Genomic DNA, 16,983 nt, shown 5'->3' on the forward strand with positions numbered 1-16,983 from the left:
TGTTGAACAAGTGGGCAAAACCACTCTAACGTTGCCATACAAATCTAACAAAATAACATTTATGGAAATGCTTTGTGAACATCAGATAGCTATGAAATCAGAGGTCAGTAAACTACAGCCAAATCAGACCTATTGCCTGTTTTTGTAAACAGTTTTATTAGAACATAGGCTAACTTGCTTATTTGTTCATAGATTGGCTATAGCTACTCTCACCTTACAGTAGCAGAGTTGAGTAGTAGCTAAAGAGACAGTATGGACAACAAAGCTGAAAATATTTACCGTGTGATTGTTTATAGAGAAAACATGTTCACCCCTGTGTTGGACACTAGTTGTTTCGGGCCAATGAATGCGGTGATTTTGTTCTTGGATGCTGGAAAGCGGAGAAACAGGGATTAAGGATGTTCTGCCATAGTTCAGGCAAAAGGTAGTGATAACTTATTTCCATCAGAGCTGAATGAAGGGCATGCATTTTTATTCATTTGACAAATGTTTATTCAATACCTAGAGGGCTTTAATTACTATTCCAGGTATTCAACCAGGTTATACAACAGACATTTATTGAGTACCTACTATGTTCAAGCCCCACTTCTGCTCTCTTCCACTTCATGTTCATTCTACTACAGCAAAACTGACACTTGAAGGGAGAATTACCAAAATCAGGCAGCAATTTGGATATAGGGGTTAAGGACTAGAAGAGCTTTATGTATTTCTATCATAGCATGCAACATATTAAGCTATGGTGTATTGCATGTATTGAAATATCTGTGTCCCTTTTTTTGGTGGTAAGACCCCAAAGGACAGTCCATCCACATATTTCTCTTTATAGCTCCAAACTTGAGACAATACATGGCAAAAAATATTTATTGACATTAAATAAATGATTGGGAAACTAGAGAGAAAACTGATCATAGATGGGAAGATTATGGGGTTCATTTGGGATATGTTGTTTGAAGCAGTCATGTAACACATCCAAGTCAGAATGCCCTCTGTTACAAGGCATATGTATACTACAGAGAAGAGAAAGTAGACTCAAATCAAATGGCAGAGCCCATATTTTCTGATTCCCAGATTAGCACTCAGTCTTTGCCATGCATTAACTCAACGATCAGCAGTCAGCACAAATGCTTACTTCTAAATGGATGGGAAGCGTCGCTAAATTCTCATTAGCATAAAAGGTGTAATCATTAAAGTTGCGTTGTTTAGAGAACAAGGGAGTTATGAGGTATTGGCATCAACTTCCCTAATGTTGCCTCCTTCATTACAACCCAGTCCACCAGCTTTAACAGTTCATTGCCAGCATCTTGAGTGGCTTTGCACTGCCTTTGATAATGAAACGAAACGCAACTGTCAGTGAGAGCCACTCTTGAGAAATATTATTATTCACAAATTGTATGCACTTCAACACTAAAATCAACATTATCACAACATACTACTTGTTAAAACTAAGACGTTCTTTTTTCAGTCCAGTCGAGTTTTGCTGAATATCAATAGGGTAATGGATACAGCAGTTTTTTTGCCAATTAACATACATTTCTTCTGTTGGAATTCATGCCATTTTTCTTAATTAATCCTGACCTTTCATCTTGCATCTTATAAGCTTCTTAAGAAGTTAGAAATAAATAATTCAATCCACATATTTTCCCAAATGAGACAAGCTGTTTTACTCTATCCTCAGAGAATAAATTAGATAGCTATTCAGACTAAGCTCATGGAAAATTGGATAAACAAATGCAAAAATCATATATCTTTTGCATGAAGCACTTAGATGGGAGGCTTTCGGCTGCTGAAGAAAGCCAAGAAGATTTCTAGAGATTTTAGAGAAAGACAGTGTCATGGGAGGTATTTTCCTGTTTTGTATGTTGAGGAGGGCCTCTAGCTTTTAGGATTTATAAACTTGAAAGCTCATAGTCAGTGTTTGAAATTTAAATCACACCCTTGTGTTCTTTCATACTTCCCTGATACTCTCCATAAAGGGAATATAAAAGGCACGTGTCACTAAATCCTTTGCATTTTTTCACCATGTTATGAAAATGGCTATTTCTTCCCCATTATAATTGCATGGTCTCTTAACAATACTATCTAATTTTTTAAAGTCATGCTAAAACCATAGAGATCTCCTCACGTCATCCTCAAACATTTGAATATTGAATAGTCAGAGTTTGCTGCTGCCACTGAATGATTTTATTATACCTCACCTTTTCAGTCTTATCCCATATTATCTCCGTCTATATATTCTGTCATCAAGGAAATGTGTAAATTCCTGCTATTTACCAAAATATTATCTTTCCTAAGGTTATTCCCTCCTCTGCCAGAAATATCTTCTGCCATGTAATAATTTCTCTCCACTCCCCTACGTCCACAAACGTCTCTCTGTCAGGTGAAATATTACCTATTTTTCAAGGACTAGGTCTTCAAGAGAACCTTCTAGAATTCCCTCAGTCAGAAGTGTTCCCTTCTGCCCCATACATAGATTTCTCATGGTATTTAACCTACACTACTTTGCTTTATAAATTTTTATTCATATAAAATCTATATACTTACCTAATAACTTAAAAGCTATTTCAATGATTAGAGTATGTTTCCCCAACTTTTAGCAAAGTACCTGTCACATTTGATGAGTTTACTAAAAATTTGTTCAAAGATTAATGGAATCTCTACCTATATTAGGATCAAACTTGCTAGAAAAGAAATAAGAATTTTATATATGTAAGAGGTGATTCTTTACCATTTTATAGAAATCTTGGTCAAGAAAATCCCTTTAAACAATATTTTTTAAATGAAGATAATACTCTTCTGATGAATTAAAGAGATTAGGGTTATGGATGCTTTGCTTATGTAATTTTTAGTGAAATAATATAAACTATTATGAGCTAAAGGTAGTTAAGAATAAATTCATTTTGGTGACTAGAATTATGAAATGACGTGCCCAAGCCCGCACATGTCAGGGGTTAAGGATTAGAATCATGGCCTTTTAGCTTCTCATTTAATTTCTGAGAACCGTCAGCCAACCGTCTTGTCAAAGAAATATCTTTTGATTGCTCAATCTGAGGGGAGATGAAAAATAAAATGGAAAACCTATATGCTGGATATATGGGGAAACATTTGCTCATGTAGTAAAATTTATGTTTCTACATCAAACTCTTCACTCACTGTATTTCCTCAGTAAACTCATAATCTGAATATTCCTGCCTCATTTCAAATGGCTACACAATTCATTTAGTCAAATTCATGTTTATGATGTTCCAAGACTATTGAGTTTTACTCGCTCAGTTACGTTAGATTTTTTTTTTTCTTCCCTCCGTTAGCTATTTATACGTTTCTTGTGATTTTGTTTGGTTCAACAATGCTTGCTTTTGCTAGCAATATTATTTGAGAATGCATTCATATTGTTCCCTGTGATGTTTAGTAAGATGTAAGAAGTTAGTTTCTTCTTTTTCAACATTTTCTTGCACTTTTATTGACTTTCGATGGAAATAATTCTCTTAATATTTTAAAACCAGTCTACTTTAAATTTTCCAAACCCTATCATGATGTTATTATATTTTAGAAAGATATTTTTTCGCTATTTGCTCAAAATTCTTTGAGAGGAAAATGACTTCAAATAGATATTTATTTAACATTTACCTTAAAAGACAATGTATCAGAGCCTGTGACTCGGAAACTGTTTTAAAAATCTGAGCTCCATTTTGATTTCTAGTCCTGTGTTTATGCATTAATTGATGGTGTCATTATCACTGGCTAATCTCTTCAAGACATTAAAACCAAAGGCTCTTTTCTCTAAAATCCGCCCATACCATTAAATGATCACAGTCACAGCTAAAGAGGATATTGGTGATCTCTGAATGGAAGAAACTGGCACATGCCAGAGCTATGAATGAAAGTGTTTGAATGGGAGAAAGGCATTGACCTAATTCATCTTGACCTCTTATTACAACCAACATGTGTGGTAACTAAGGTCACAACGATTGTTTTAGTTTACTTCTTTGTCAGCCTGAGCTGATTGAATGACAGAGGACTTCATGGATAACAGATGATTATTTTGCCCTTTGATCCAGGCTGTCCAGCCTTGGCTGATGCTGATTTCAAAATTGTACTCTTTCCCGGGTACCATGTTAGCTGTCATTTGGAATAAGTGAGATCTATTTCGTCTGATTCATTCAACATTTTTTTGTTAGTTTAATCATCTGGCTTCTGTTTTCATGATGTCTTCAGAACATTGGTGCTCAGGAGAAAAGTACTGCTCCTTAGGGAGCAATTTGGTACTCTCTGGAAGACTCTGGGTTAATTATCACGATAATTGGGAAGCTCCACTAACATTAGCAAGAGATGCTAGAACCCCTTCAATGCAAGAGATAGTGAGCATAATGAAGAATTTTCTTATGTTCTGTATGACTTTCAAATGTCCTAATGGTCATCCATATAGATTAAAAATGTTTTAATAACTATCTGAGCCCAGAACCTAACGAAATTTTTGCTGATTTTTTATGTACATTGCATTTCCCAGACACTCAGCAATGGTGAAAATCAAAAGAAGGATATGCTTTACTTATATTATTGGAAATTTATACCAAGAATTATTTGTTGTTTTGGAAAATATTTTACTGAGAACAAAGTATATTTGAGATTCAGATCACCAATACCCAGAACTTTATTGGTCTTCATTCGTAGTCGAGATATGAATAGTCATTTATACATAGGTGCAAGCATCAACTATTTAATTAAATCTTCTGGTTTAGTCATGTCCAAACATTTAGACATAGAAATACATGTTATTTAATTGTAACTTAATGTTCTCTTCATTCTCCTTTATGTTATGGTTAGGGCTTTATATTGATTTTATTAGAACTTTTGTGTGTTGGTATTCAATAGTATCTGATGAACTTCATTCCAGGATAATAGAGGTGGCATTATAGAAAAATGTTACTAAAGGGGACATTGAGTATCATGAAGTGAGGGTCACTGTTCTAATTAGAGTGGACTCACTTTAACAGAATTTAGAACATGCTAAAGGATCTTGAGATCTCCTTTCACTTTCATTTGTGGTTCACACCAAGACTCAAATCAAACCATACCTCATTCGCTTTAGAAAAAAAATAATTGCTTGCGATTGAATTGAAGAAGATTTACAGTTCATGGAAACAGTAGCTTCATTTAGGGATCCTACACTTGAGATCCACAAGTTAAACCCTGCTCTCTACATATTTTGGCTTGGCCAGCATCATGGTTCAAAACTGGTTTAGTTTGACTGACTTTAGATGAGGCGCATACTTTAAGCTGCGCTAACCTGGCTGGCATACACCAGAGGAATGAAATGGCAGCTCACCTGCAGCAGGAACAGGTTTTTGCAACTTGGACAAAATTGGCTCCCACTGCCAAAAAAAAAAAAAAAAAAAAAAAAAAGGTGGGTGCGGAGTGCTATAAAATATCAGTTTATATTTTAATGCAAGGTTATATGTTAATTATGAAGGTAGATAACATTATCATGTTGTATGATGTAAAGGGTGGGAACAACCAGCAAGAGCAACATAGGATTTTACAGCCAGGGTCTTGTATAACCTGTTTTACACATCTACATGTGTATTGTTATCTATAAATCATATTTCCTTTCTGAAGCTCAGTTTTCTCAACTTTGAACATGAGAGGTACATGACCGACTGTGGTGTGTAATGTTTGTGCTCTGTGCCCATCCCTTTGGATCACTTTTTTGTCCAATACTATTTTGCTATATCCCTCTTTCCCTCCCCACTCCCAGTTTCTGTGTGCCCTTGCTTTCAACAGCAAGCAAAAGACTGCCCTTGGGCTACTGAAACCTATTTTGCCAGCAAATGGGAGCAGACTGAGTTACCTGGAAAATTACATTCCCCTTGGAGATGCCTAGCTAATGTCTGAAGGCAGTGGGCATATGGAAGCTCAGATCGCTTACCTCGGATCAGTAGAATTCTGAGGCGTGATTTATACTCTAAAATTTCCAAGCAGATGAGATTAAAGCTACCCTCTACCCTTTTTTCTGACACTGCACCCTGGCTCGGCTTCCTTCACTTCCTGTATCTTTGTACACAGAACCTCATTTCAGGGTCCGATTCTGGGGAAACTCAACTAAACATCTGCTAATCAACCTCATAGTACTAGTGTGAGAGAGAACATGATACACGAAAATGGAGTTTTTAAATATTATAAAATGCTTTTCTTAAAAATTTTGGTAGAATTTTCAAGGCAAAATCACAATCTTTTCCCATTCCCAAAACTTAGTGAAACAGCTAACTTAATAGAAAATAGCACGAGGACAACCTGTCTAATCCATCCTACCTTTTACATAACGAGAAACTCAGAAACTCAGTACAAGTCAAGAAGTGGTGTTTTGATGACAGCTACACTGCTTCTGTAACCAGTTCTATTTGACCCTATGACAACAATGAGGAACGACGTGGCATTATGGTATTCTTTTTGCTATAGTTTTTTTAACTCAAATTTTAGATTATTTTTTGGAATGAAACAGGCTCTTCATTGTTTACAAAGTTATTTCTGAGTTGCAAAAATTCTCTCTCCCTATTTTTCCCAGTATCACCATGTTTTGCTCTGTGTTCCCCCATTCCATCTTGGCTGCCACAATCAGACAAACAGAAAGTGCGAGAACACTTTTCCTTGCATCTGTAGTGGAAATCTTAGCAGCAGACAGTAACTGCACCAGGTCTGCCACATAGAATGTATTCTATGATTTTGATCGTGTGGTCTATATACCCAGAATTGTCTTCTTATGATAATCTTACTATTCTCCTATGACAATCGCTGTGTTTCATTACAATGTCCAACTAGCCTCAAAGTTAGACTCTACTGTATTGACAAAATCTGAGAACCAAACTTTGGGTTCTCTGGTAGGTCTGAATGTAAGTGGGCTAAAAAGAGACACATTAAGCCTAAACTAATATTTGCAACTGTTTTGTTAATTTGATTGCTGTATGGTCAATCAGCATGTGTTTAATGATTCAAAAGCAAACAATTAAAATATAAAGCATGTTGGGGCTGGCCCGGTGGCACAGTGGTTAAGTGCACACGTTCCGCTTTGGCGGCCTGGGGTTTGCCGGTTGGGATCCCGGGTGCGGACATGGCACCGCTTGGCAAAAGCCATGCTGTGGCAGGCATCCCACATATAAAGTAGAGGAAGATGGGCAGGGATGTTAGCTCAGGGCCAGTCTTCCTCAGCAAAAAGAGAAGGATTGGCAGCAGTTAGCTCAGGGCTAATCTTCCTAAAAAAAAAAATAAAATAAAATAAAATATAAAGCATGTATTCGAAAACCACTTGTTTTCACACTAAATGATTTTTTAAAAATCCATTAGTTACTTGTTTTAGAAACATAACTTCAACATAAAAGATCAGTTTGATAAGTTTTCTTTCCCTTATCTTACACTATACAATAGGGAACAGCCTGGAAAGAAACACTATGGCCGTCAAGTTTAAACATCTTTTTGCATTAGCAACACAAAGTGATTGACTTAAACCAAAATTCTTGTTGTTAATGATTTTAATTTCAAACTTGATGTACTTATGAATGAAAACCACCCCAAATTATTCACCTTTTTGGAAGACAAACATACATATCTGCATACTTATTTATGGGAAGGATAATGTAAACAATGATTTGGGAGTCATCTAGCTGACTATATAGACATAGATCAGAATATGAAAATTGATGGCAGAAACGATAATATTTATGTTCAATATGAAATTTACCATAACCTGAAACACAACTCTATTATAAAAATTCAGTAACTTCTGTTCTTGCTAGTAGCTATGGCAATTTTAAATAATATTTGTGTTTTAATAGCTTTAAATTGGAGACTGTATGTGGAAATTCTAATTATATAAGATGCATACATAAGTATTTATTCCTTAAGAAAAAGGCAAATACGTAATGAAAATATGCGAAGACACGACTCCTTTCCTCTATTGTAGGCTCTAGCTCTGTAGTGAGGCAGAACCCATAAACAGAAAGGAAAGTTACAGGGTAATAAGTGTGTTGATGTACATGATGCTGTAAGAACACATCTGAGGGTAACTAATTCAGACTTAGGAACTCAAAGAAGGATTTTCAGAGGATGTGAAGAAGTCATCCATATGAAGATTTTAGGTGCGAATTTTCCAGAGAGATAGAATGTGGGAAAGTCCAGGGAAGGTGACTGTGTGGGTACACATGCGGGGGGAGAGATAGATAGATAGAAAGAGAGAGAGTGTTTTAGGAGTGGAAAGAAAGTCAACGGAACATGAAATTTATGAAGGACAGAAGGAAGTATGAGGTGGTTATAAGAGATAGATTAGACTGAAGAGGAAAGCAGGAGCCAACTAAGCAGGTCTATTAGATCAAGAGTGTGTCCTTTGTCTTAAGAAAGATGAAGAAAACGGGGAGCCTTTCAGAGGCTTTAAGCAAGAGACCTGCAGGCTGAGATGTACATTTTAAAGAGCTTACTCTGATTGTAATGAGGGAGAGCGGATGGTAGGTGTGGGGCCGGTGAGATGGGAGATAGGAGAACCAGTTATTAGGCTTTTGCAGTCAACCGTGAGAGAGAGGAGTCCATGTGTACCAAAGGAGTGAATGTGGGAACAGATGAGTTTAGAGACAGCTAAAAGGAAGAGACAGGAGGACCTGGTGATGTCTTGACTGTGGATGGTGGGGATGAAAAAGGGAGGGGCATCAAAGAGACAGTGAGGCTTCCAATTGGGTAACTGGGACACCACACCATGGTGCCTTTTACTGAGAGTGCATTTCTAGGAGAAGCAGAATTAATATACAAGGTTTAGATTAATGATCAGAATTTTAAGTAAATTATTTAAACTGAAAAGTTGTGATTAAACTTTTGTAGGTTAGCAATCTGTCTTCCTTTAATATATCTTAGTTTAGATTGGTCTATTGCCTTGATAGCAGAATGTAGGCTGTGTTCAAATGCTGAAATGGACACTTATAAACTATGGGACAAATTACTAAAGAGTTTTGAGATCATGTTTTTTTCCTGCTTACTTTGGATAATATCATATAACTTGCTGAGTTGTTTTGAAAATCCAGTAAGATAATGTATGCAAAGTACAAGACAAGTAAGCAAGTAAGGGTTAGTTCTCCACTCTTATCCCCACTTTATGTCGATGTTCATCTCTCTCTCTGACTACAGCAGGAAAAGCTCCCCTGCATTTAAGGATTGGTGTGATTACATTGGAGCCACCCCAATAATCCAGGATAATATTTCTACTTCAGAGTCCTTAATCTTAATCACATCTGTGCAGTCCCCTTCACCAGGTAAAGCAGCATATCCACAGGTTTGAGGGATCAAGTTGTGGACATCTTTGGGGGTGAATTGAAAATGGTAAGCTCAGCAGTGGCTATGCTGTGGCGGTGTCCCACATACAAAATAGAGGAAGATTGGCACAGATGTTAGCTCAGGGCAAATCTTCCTCAGCAAAAAAAAAAAGAAAAGAAAAGAAAAAAGAGGACAAGGAACTATTTGGAGATAGCATGATAAGAGGCCAGAAACTATATTCACTCTCTGCTTCATATAGATCTGTGCTGCCCAGCTTCTGAGCTCAAGTGCTCTTTATCCACATGAGCATGTCAATGTGGACCTGACCTCTTGACCATTAAGTCTCTCTCTCTTCTGTTTCACAGTTCTTTCCATGACCTACAGCCTCAGCAGACACTGAGGAGATGTCATGAGATTGTGACATGTTTCCTCCATATGACCCCAGAGCAGGAAATCGTGGCCTTGTCATATGCTTTCATATTCATACATGAGTAGAAAGCAACAACCAGCCTTCTTACTTGAATACAGGGCTGGAGAAAGGGAAATAGGGGTGAAGGGTCTTGAAATAAGGGGAAAAGTTGAGCTGGGAATCAAACTCTGGGAGCTGTGTATGTGCCTCTGGTCCTGTTCTGTCAGGACCTGTCCTGGATTTCATGTCCTCTCTTGACACCTCACCCCTCCCCCTAAATAAATAAACTTCAAAGACTTCTATGATATTTTTCAAAGAAGGCTATGAGGGGCCAATGAAAACTCAACTGAGTGCTGTCATATAATACAAGCTCACAAATATTCATTGAAAAAAGTGAATTTATAGATTGCATATATATTTTAAAGGAGAGAGCTTTAAGAGAGCAAGGAGACTAAGCAAAAGCTTGTTTTATTGTTATTCTCCAAAATGACACTTTTTAAGTCTTACATTTTCAAAGTCTGATTCTTTTTTCTAAAAAATGGTGATGAATTTGATCATTTTTACTATTTTAGAACTATTTTGATGGTGGAAGAAAATACTGCTTTCAGTGGGCGGCATCCAATTTTCCCTTCTCCATTAGCAATTCCTAGAGCTTCTGGCAAAGAGAGCATCTTGCAATCTGGATGGAACCATGACTCAGAAGCTTTGAAGTCATGTTAGGGTTTTGGTTTCTAGTGTTTTGGAACATTTCCTGCCATATCATATACTGGAAAATGCTTATAGGTTGTGTTCAGAGTTACATTTAAAGGACAATATTTTGGGATTCATATTTCTCTCATTGCAGGTTGATGATAAATAAACTTAATAATGCTGTATCCACACATGACCCCAAGTATAATCCCTTTCATTGAATTGGCCAATCATTTTTAAAAAAATGGTATCTAACAAACATGTTTTCTCATAAAATTAAACTCTTTTTCCCCTAAGTCATCTCAATTATCTATTTGGGCTCTGTTTAGAAAGAGACACATTTAGATAGAAAATCACTTTTGTGTGAGAGTTAGACATAAAATTTCAATATCATTTATAACCAAATTATGAAATATTTCAAACGCTGAAAAGTATAATTTTATAATGTGAATCACTCTATCCACTATTTGTTTATAACTTCTAATTTTCCCTTATTTTGCTTCAGATTTGCTTCCTATTTTTCAATAAGGAAAACACTTCAGATGCAGTTGAGGTCCCACGTACCCATCTTTTATTTCCAGAGGTGCCCATTCTCCTGAGTGTGGTGTTTATTATTCCCACGACTGTCATACACTTTTTTACATATAATGTGTTCATATCAATGAACAGAATTGTTATGAAGGTTTTTTTCATGATATAAAAGATCACTTGGCATATATCATTCTGGAACTTGTTTCTTTTATTAATTGTTTGATTCAGATTTAGTTATGTCGACTGATGCTACTCTAATTCAATCATTATATCTTTACGTTGCAAAGTATATCTATAGATACATATGCAAGAGTTTATCTACTCTCCTATAATAGATCATTTATTCCCAAACTTTCAATACGGCAATGATGTAGTTCTTGAAAATGTTTGCATGTATATATGTGTGAGAGTTCTCTCTAGAGTGTTTGCCAAATGGAAATGCTGGATGAACGGATGTGTCTATCTTAAAATTTACAAGAGATTGCCCAAGTGCTTTGAAAAGACAGTGAACTGATCTCTACTCCTACTAGCAGTGTTTGAGAATTCTAATTTCTCCAAACCTTCATGGACACTTGGTATTGTCAACTTTTACAATTTTTGCTTAATCAAATAGTCATGAATGACACTTAGAGAAAAGTAAAAGCTAAAAGGAAATTGATCACCTTCAGATCAAGCCCCATACTTTTATAGAGAATAAACTATAGCCAAGATGGTAAACAATTTTTCTAAATTCATAGATTTAGTTCACAGCAGGGGCAAGATGAGAACAAAAACTTGCCTTAAATTCAGAATTCAGTTTGGGCTTTGTCAGAGTTCAATAGTTTATATTTGAGTGATTTTTGAGGAGAACAACACATTGCTTGTCATCTGCAGTGAACTTTAAGAACCATATTCCATATTTTTATTGTCTTATTTCTCCCTCTCTGTAATCACATAAAGATGGCATTGCTTTTGATTTTTAAATTCTACTTTATATAACTTTGAACAATAGATGTCACTGTTTTGCCAATAAAAATAACTATGAAATTATTTCATTTGATTATTTTTCTTGATAAACAATCCTTGCACTGAACAGATAAGTTACAAGGTTCCGGTAGAAAAATCTCAAGCAGTGGCGGCATCTTTTAAATATTAATATCTGCTAGTGTTTTTGCTAAAAAAACAAATTAATATACTCAAAACATTACTTTCTAAATCACTTTAAATATAACTAATCTGAAACTGCTCATTTTATGCCTATATAGTGATGTTTTGACATGTAGGTGTCATTCCAAAGAGAGTTAGAATAAGGTTATTTGAGGAATATGGGCTCAGGTCAGAGAAAGAAGCCTCTAGGAGTAAGATTAATTATAGTTTAATTCCATCTAATGTCTAGTAAGCTGACTTGATTGACAGGGAATCTATACAAAATGGAAATCAGAGACAGAGAAGCCAAGAAAGAAGAGATATTGAAAGTAATGCAGTTGGGTCCAGTTCTGAGGGATGGCCAAGTGACGGACTGTATTCCAAACCTCATGGCTGGAGTCAAGGCCATATTCAAATTTATATCAATTTGCATAAACAAATCAGAAGTTTTCAAGAAGCTGAGGAGAAGTTGCTAAGCTGTTGGCAGCAGGACGATGACCTGGGAGAAACCATGGAGAGTGTTAGGAGATTGTTAATGATAGTGTGTATTTTTTACACCTAGGGCATATTATGGATGAAGATTAGTTTAAAGTACAAGAAGACGCTACAATTTCACATCTCTTTCCTTAAGTTCTCCCCTGATTGTAACACACGCTGCAGAAGCCCTAGGAAGGTTCTGCCTGATGCCAAAATTAAAAAAATGAATTCAGAAAGTTTGGTGAATGAGCAACAGCCAGGCCCTGAATCTAACAAGCTGTATATCAAAATTGTGTTTTTAAAGTGGTTGAGGATTTATGAAACACTTTTACGCTCATTGTTCAGGCTGCTCTCTGACTCCTCAGCCCATTGCAAAATGCCTTCTGGACCACTCATGTCACTCAAGCTGATCTCACAAATGTTATTAATGACCTACAAATTGTCAAAACCCACCAACCTACTCTTGTCTTTATTCTATTCAATAATTGCTTTCTTTTTAAACGTAATAAACTACTCTCTCCCTTTAAATCTCTCCTCTCATGCTTTCTGTTCCACTTTTTTTTTTCTGGTTTTTCTTCTACATTTTTGACCTGTCTTTCTTATCCTCCTTCGCTGACAGTTTTCCACTCTCCTGTTCCTTAAATATTCATGTTATCAGATTTCCACCTCTGATCCTTTTCTCTCTGAATAATTTTCTGGATGATTGTGTTGGTGGGAAATATTTGAGCCACCTTATGTAAAATTCATCATTCAACAAATATTTATTTTCCCCTATGTTTCAGGTGCTAGGGACATGGGAGTCAATAAGAATAACTTTGTCTCCTCTCTCAGTCCTTTATTTCTTATGAAGAAAAGGGCATGTGTGGGAATATATTGAATTACTGACTCACAGATCTATACCTTCTCCTTCATTGCTCTCACCCTTCAAACACATTTTCTAGTATCCTCAGTCTCTACCTTAGCAGATAGGAAATTATGGGATTACATCTTTTAGGAGAGGTTTATTAACAGAAATTCAAGAGAAAAGACATGGGTCAATATTCTATTTTTGCGTATTAAAGTAGACTTTTGGAACTGACAGAAGAGACTGTGGTCTTGCGAGAAAAGGCTTTCAGAAGTGCAAGAGGACGAGTTTTTGGTTTTCTAAGATACAGACTTGTAGGACTCATGACATAAAGTTTATTCCATAAACAAGAGTTTTTCCTGCATACCTGCCCGCCTGCCCAAATAAGATCCCAAGGGCTATTGAAGGGGAGAGGACACAAGAGGGATAAGAGAGGGACAGGTGTGATCTGTGTCCTCTTCCCTTTGAGCCATATCCTAAAGCGTAGTGGTAAAACCCAGCAATGACTTAAAGACCCAAGGAGCGAGATAACCTATGTTCAGATCCTTGGTTGGGTTCCTAGATGCTGACAACTCCTCTGCAAGTGTAGAGAGAGCTGCATGTGTCCAAGTAATGGCTGAATCCAAACCTAAGGAGCTTCAGGGCAGGTCTCTGGAAGGTGGCAGCTAAGTGCCAAATGTTTTCCTGTAGGACTGACTGTGGCAGAGATGTAACAGTGGATGCCAAAAGACCTGGAGGAGCCCTGTGGCTAAGAAAAATGACAGCACTGGCAAGTGTGCCATGGAGTTTCTTGCTAGAGGTCAGGTTGGACAGCTGAGGCCAGGAGGGTGCCAGTGTGAAGATATGACTCCTTCCTTACACCTACTGTTGGCCAACACAAACAAATGCCACAGTCTAGGCATTCACTTGTGACGATTGCCCACAAGAAAATTTTACTTCCTGCTGTTGAGCAGAATCACTTTTCAAAATAGATTGATTTTTTTAAAAAACAAAGACAGCTATACTCTTTCTCCTACTCTTAAGTAGGTGAAATTGATGGGAAATAGAAATATCCCCACAAGAGTGTTGAGTCTATATAAAGTGTCAGGGATCACGTGAGATGCTAATGATATAAACTGAGTAAGACATTGCTCCTGCCCTCAAGGAGTGTAAATTTTATTGAGAAAGACAATGTTGAGCCAGCTTCTGGCTGGTTTTTCTTTACTTACACCAGAAAAGTCAGCCCGCTTACTGCTTTGAATGTCTGTCCTTTCATTTTAGGTCTATCAGATTCCTCCTTCATCATTCCAGACTTAGGAATGGATCATTTTTTTGAAGTTTTCCCCTGCCCCTTTGGCTAAATTAACTGTCAACTTCTATATTCCCATAGCACTTTTTATACCAGGATAACATACTTTGTATATATTTCTCAACTGTATGAGGCTTTGTCTCCTCATTTAAATGATAAGCTCCTTAAAAGTAGGAACAATTAAATATCCCTGTGTCTGTCTTTAGCATCTAGTACGTAGAAGATTATCAATAAAACCTTATTTTATTGAAACTTTTTATGTTGATTCTCCGAAATCACTCTGTGAGATTAGTGTTGTATTTTTAGACTCTCATTTTTTTTAAACGGATTTGAAAATGAAGAATATAGAGGGTCAAATAACTGGTCTAAATCACATAGCTATTAGGTGGCAAAGCTTTAAATCAGATGTGAAATATCTGACTCGAAATCTGACATTGTTGCTCACTTAGTGCATCTGGTTTCAATCTTGGCATTTAGAACCCTGTCCAGAGGGTCCACATAAGATTAACAACTTAGATTCACTAGTGTGGACCAATGTAGCCTTCTTGTTCTGGTCCCCACACGCCTCGTGACAAATAGAACCTGAGCATGGTATATTAATTGTACCATGTCATAACTTTTATTTTCAATTATTTCAGAGTAAAACCATTTGTACTTGTTGCTTTGATGATTTCTCCCATTTTCGCCCTCCCAATTATTCCATTCATTTCCTTCGTCACCCTTCAAGCCCTTGCGTTCTAGCTCTGAGTGGTAGACAGCTTCATTCACGTTCAGCATCGCTCCAAACACACGATTACAGAAGGCTGCCTGGGTCTGTCTGATTTTTTCCCTCAATTATGGATTTGGTTCAATATCTTCTTTAAGACATTAAAACCTTCTGTCCTTTTTATTCTTTTAAATTTCTGAGATCACTTTTATTTAAGATTAGAAAGGAAATGCCTTCAATAGGAAAAAAAAAACAGATTTCAAAAAAATGATGTGTTAAGATTTTCTATCAGCAGTTGCTCTTTTTGAGAATAAAAAGAATTACACAAATACTTCATAAATGACAGGTTTGCCTTGAAGATAATATTCTACACTTTGAACAACAGACAATTTTGACCTTTCTTTCTTAAGTGGCACATACTAGACACTGCATTTCTGTTATTAGAATGATATTTTAAATCAGTAATTTAATTGCAAAGAAAAAATAATTCATTCATTCATTTAACCAGCATATAAATATTTATCTAAGACTCTCATACTGTTTTATTACGTAGATTATTAAAAATAATTTTACTGAAAAAGGTAATAATAGTGTTAAACCTTACTATCCCAGATTAATTGAGGGAAGGAGAATTTGAAATTATGAAATCTTAAATTCAGTATTTTAAAAGCAGTTGTAGTAATTGCAAGTTCATGCAGCAATTGAAAATAAATTTGTCGGCTACAGGAATGGAGAAAAGCTACTTTAATTAATAGATAAGCATAGATTGTAATTAGCATGTCAACTTTTTGTATGCCAATGGATGTTTCCAAAGTACTGAAAGTATTTATTTTTCTCACTTTAGGAGCCCTGACATTTTACAAACAATCTTGTTAAAGCATTAATTTACTTTACAATCCTTTTTTTTTTTTTTTAACTTCAGGGCATCTGTGTGAACTGTCAGCAATTCTCTTTTAGTGGACCCCAATTAATTTATTTTCTAAGTTTTTCATTTACATAATATCTTATTTTCTGACATTCATATTAAATTTTATGCTATGTGTTTTTTTTTAATTGTTTTAAAGATTGGCACCTGAGCTTACAACTGTTGCCAATCTCTTTTTTTTTTCTGCTTTATCTCCCCAACCCCCCCTGTACACAGTTGTATATCTTAGTTGCAGGTCCTTCTAGTTGTGGGATGTGGGACACCGCCTCAACATGGCCTGACGAGCGGTGCCATGTCCGCGCCCAGGATCCGAACCCTGGGCCGCCACAGTGGCGTGCGTGAACTTAACCACTCAGCCGCGGAGCCGGCCCCCTATGCTATGTGTTTTGAGATCATTTCAAGTACCATGTATATTCTGAGAAAAAATTAACATCAGTGAAAATATTAGTGTACTTGTTAAAGAAGAATGGCAACTCAACAGCAGCAATTATACGAAGACTAGTTAGCAAGCGAGTTTTTACTGAAGGAGAGATTTTAAGCTGTGTTCTGCAGATGCGTATGCAAGAATCCATGGGAAAAATTTACAATTGTATATATGTGTGTACATGTGTACACACACACACAAACATGAATAGATTTGTTTGCACAGCCCTTCGAAAGGAAGAGTTAAGAAAATCTGTAGGTGAATTGCTCTCAGCACTTT

The 16,983-nt window shown here is 36.4% G+C and overlaps 1 long non-coding RNA gene across 2 annotated transcripts in view; it reads left to right on the forward strand.

Annotated features, from left to right (window-relative positions):
- The window catches only part of LOC139039974 (uncharacterized), a 209,707-nt gene that overhangs the window by 117,946 nt on the left and 74,778 nt on the right, over positions 1-16,983 (forward strand). The window lies entirely within an intron of this gene.

This window comes from Equus asinus, chromosome 13 (genome assembly GCF_041296235.1).
Source record: "Equus asinus isolate D_3611 breed Donkey chromosome 13, EquAss-T2T_v2, whole genome shotgun sequence".
Lineage (NCBI taxonomy): Eukaryota > Metazoa > Chordata > Mammalia > Perissodactyla > Equidae > Equus > Equus asinus.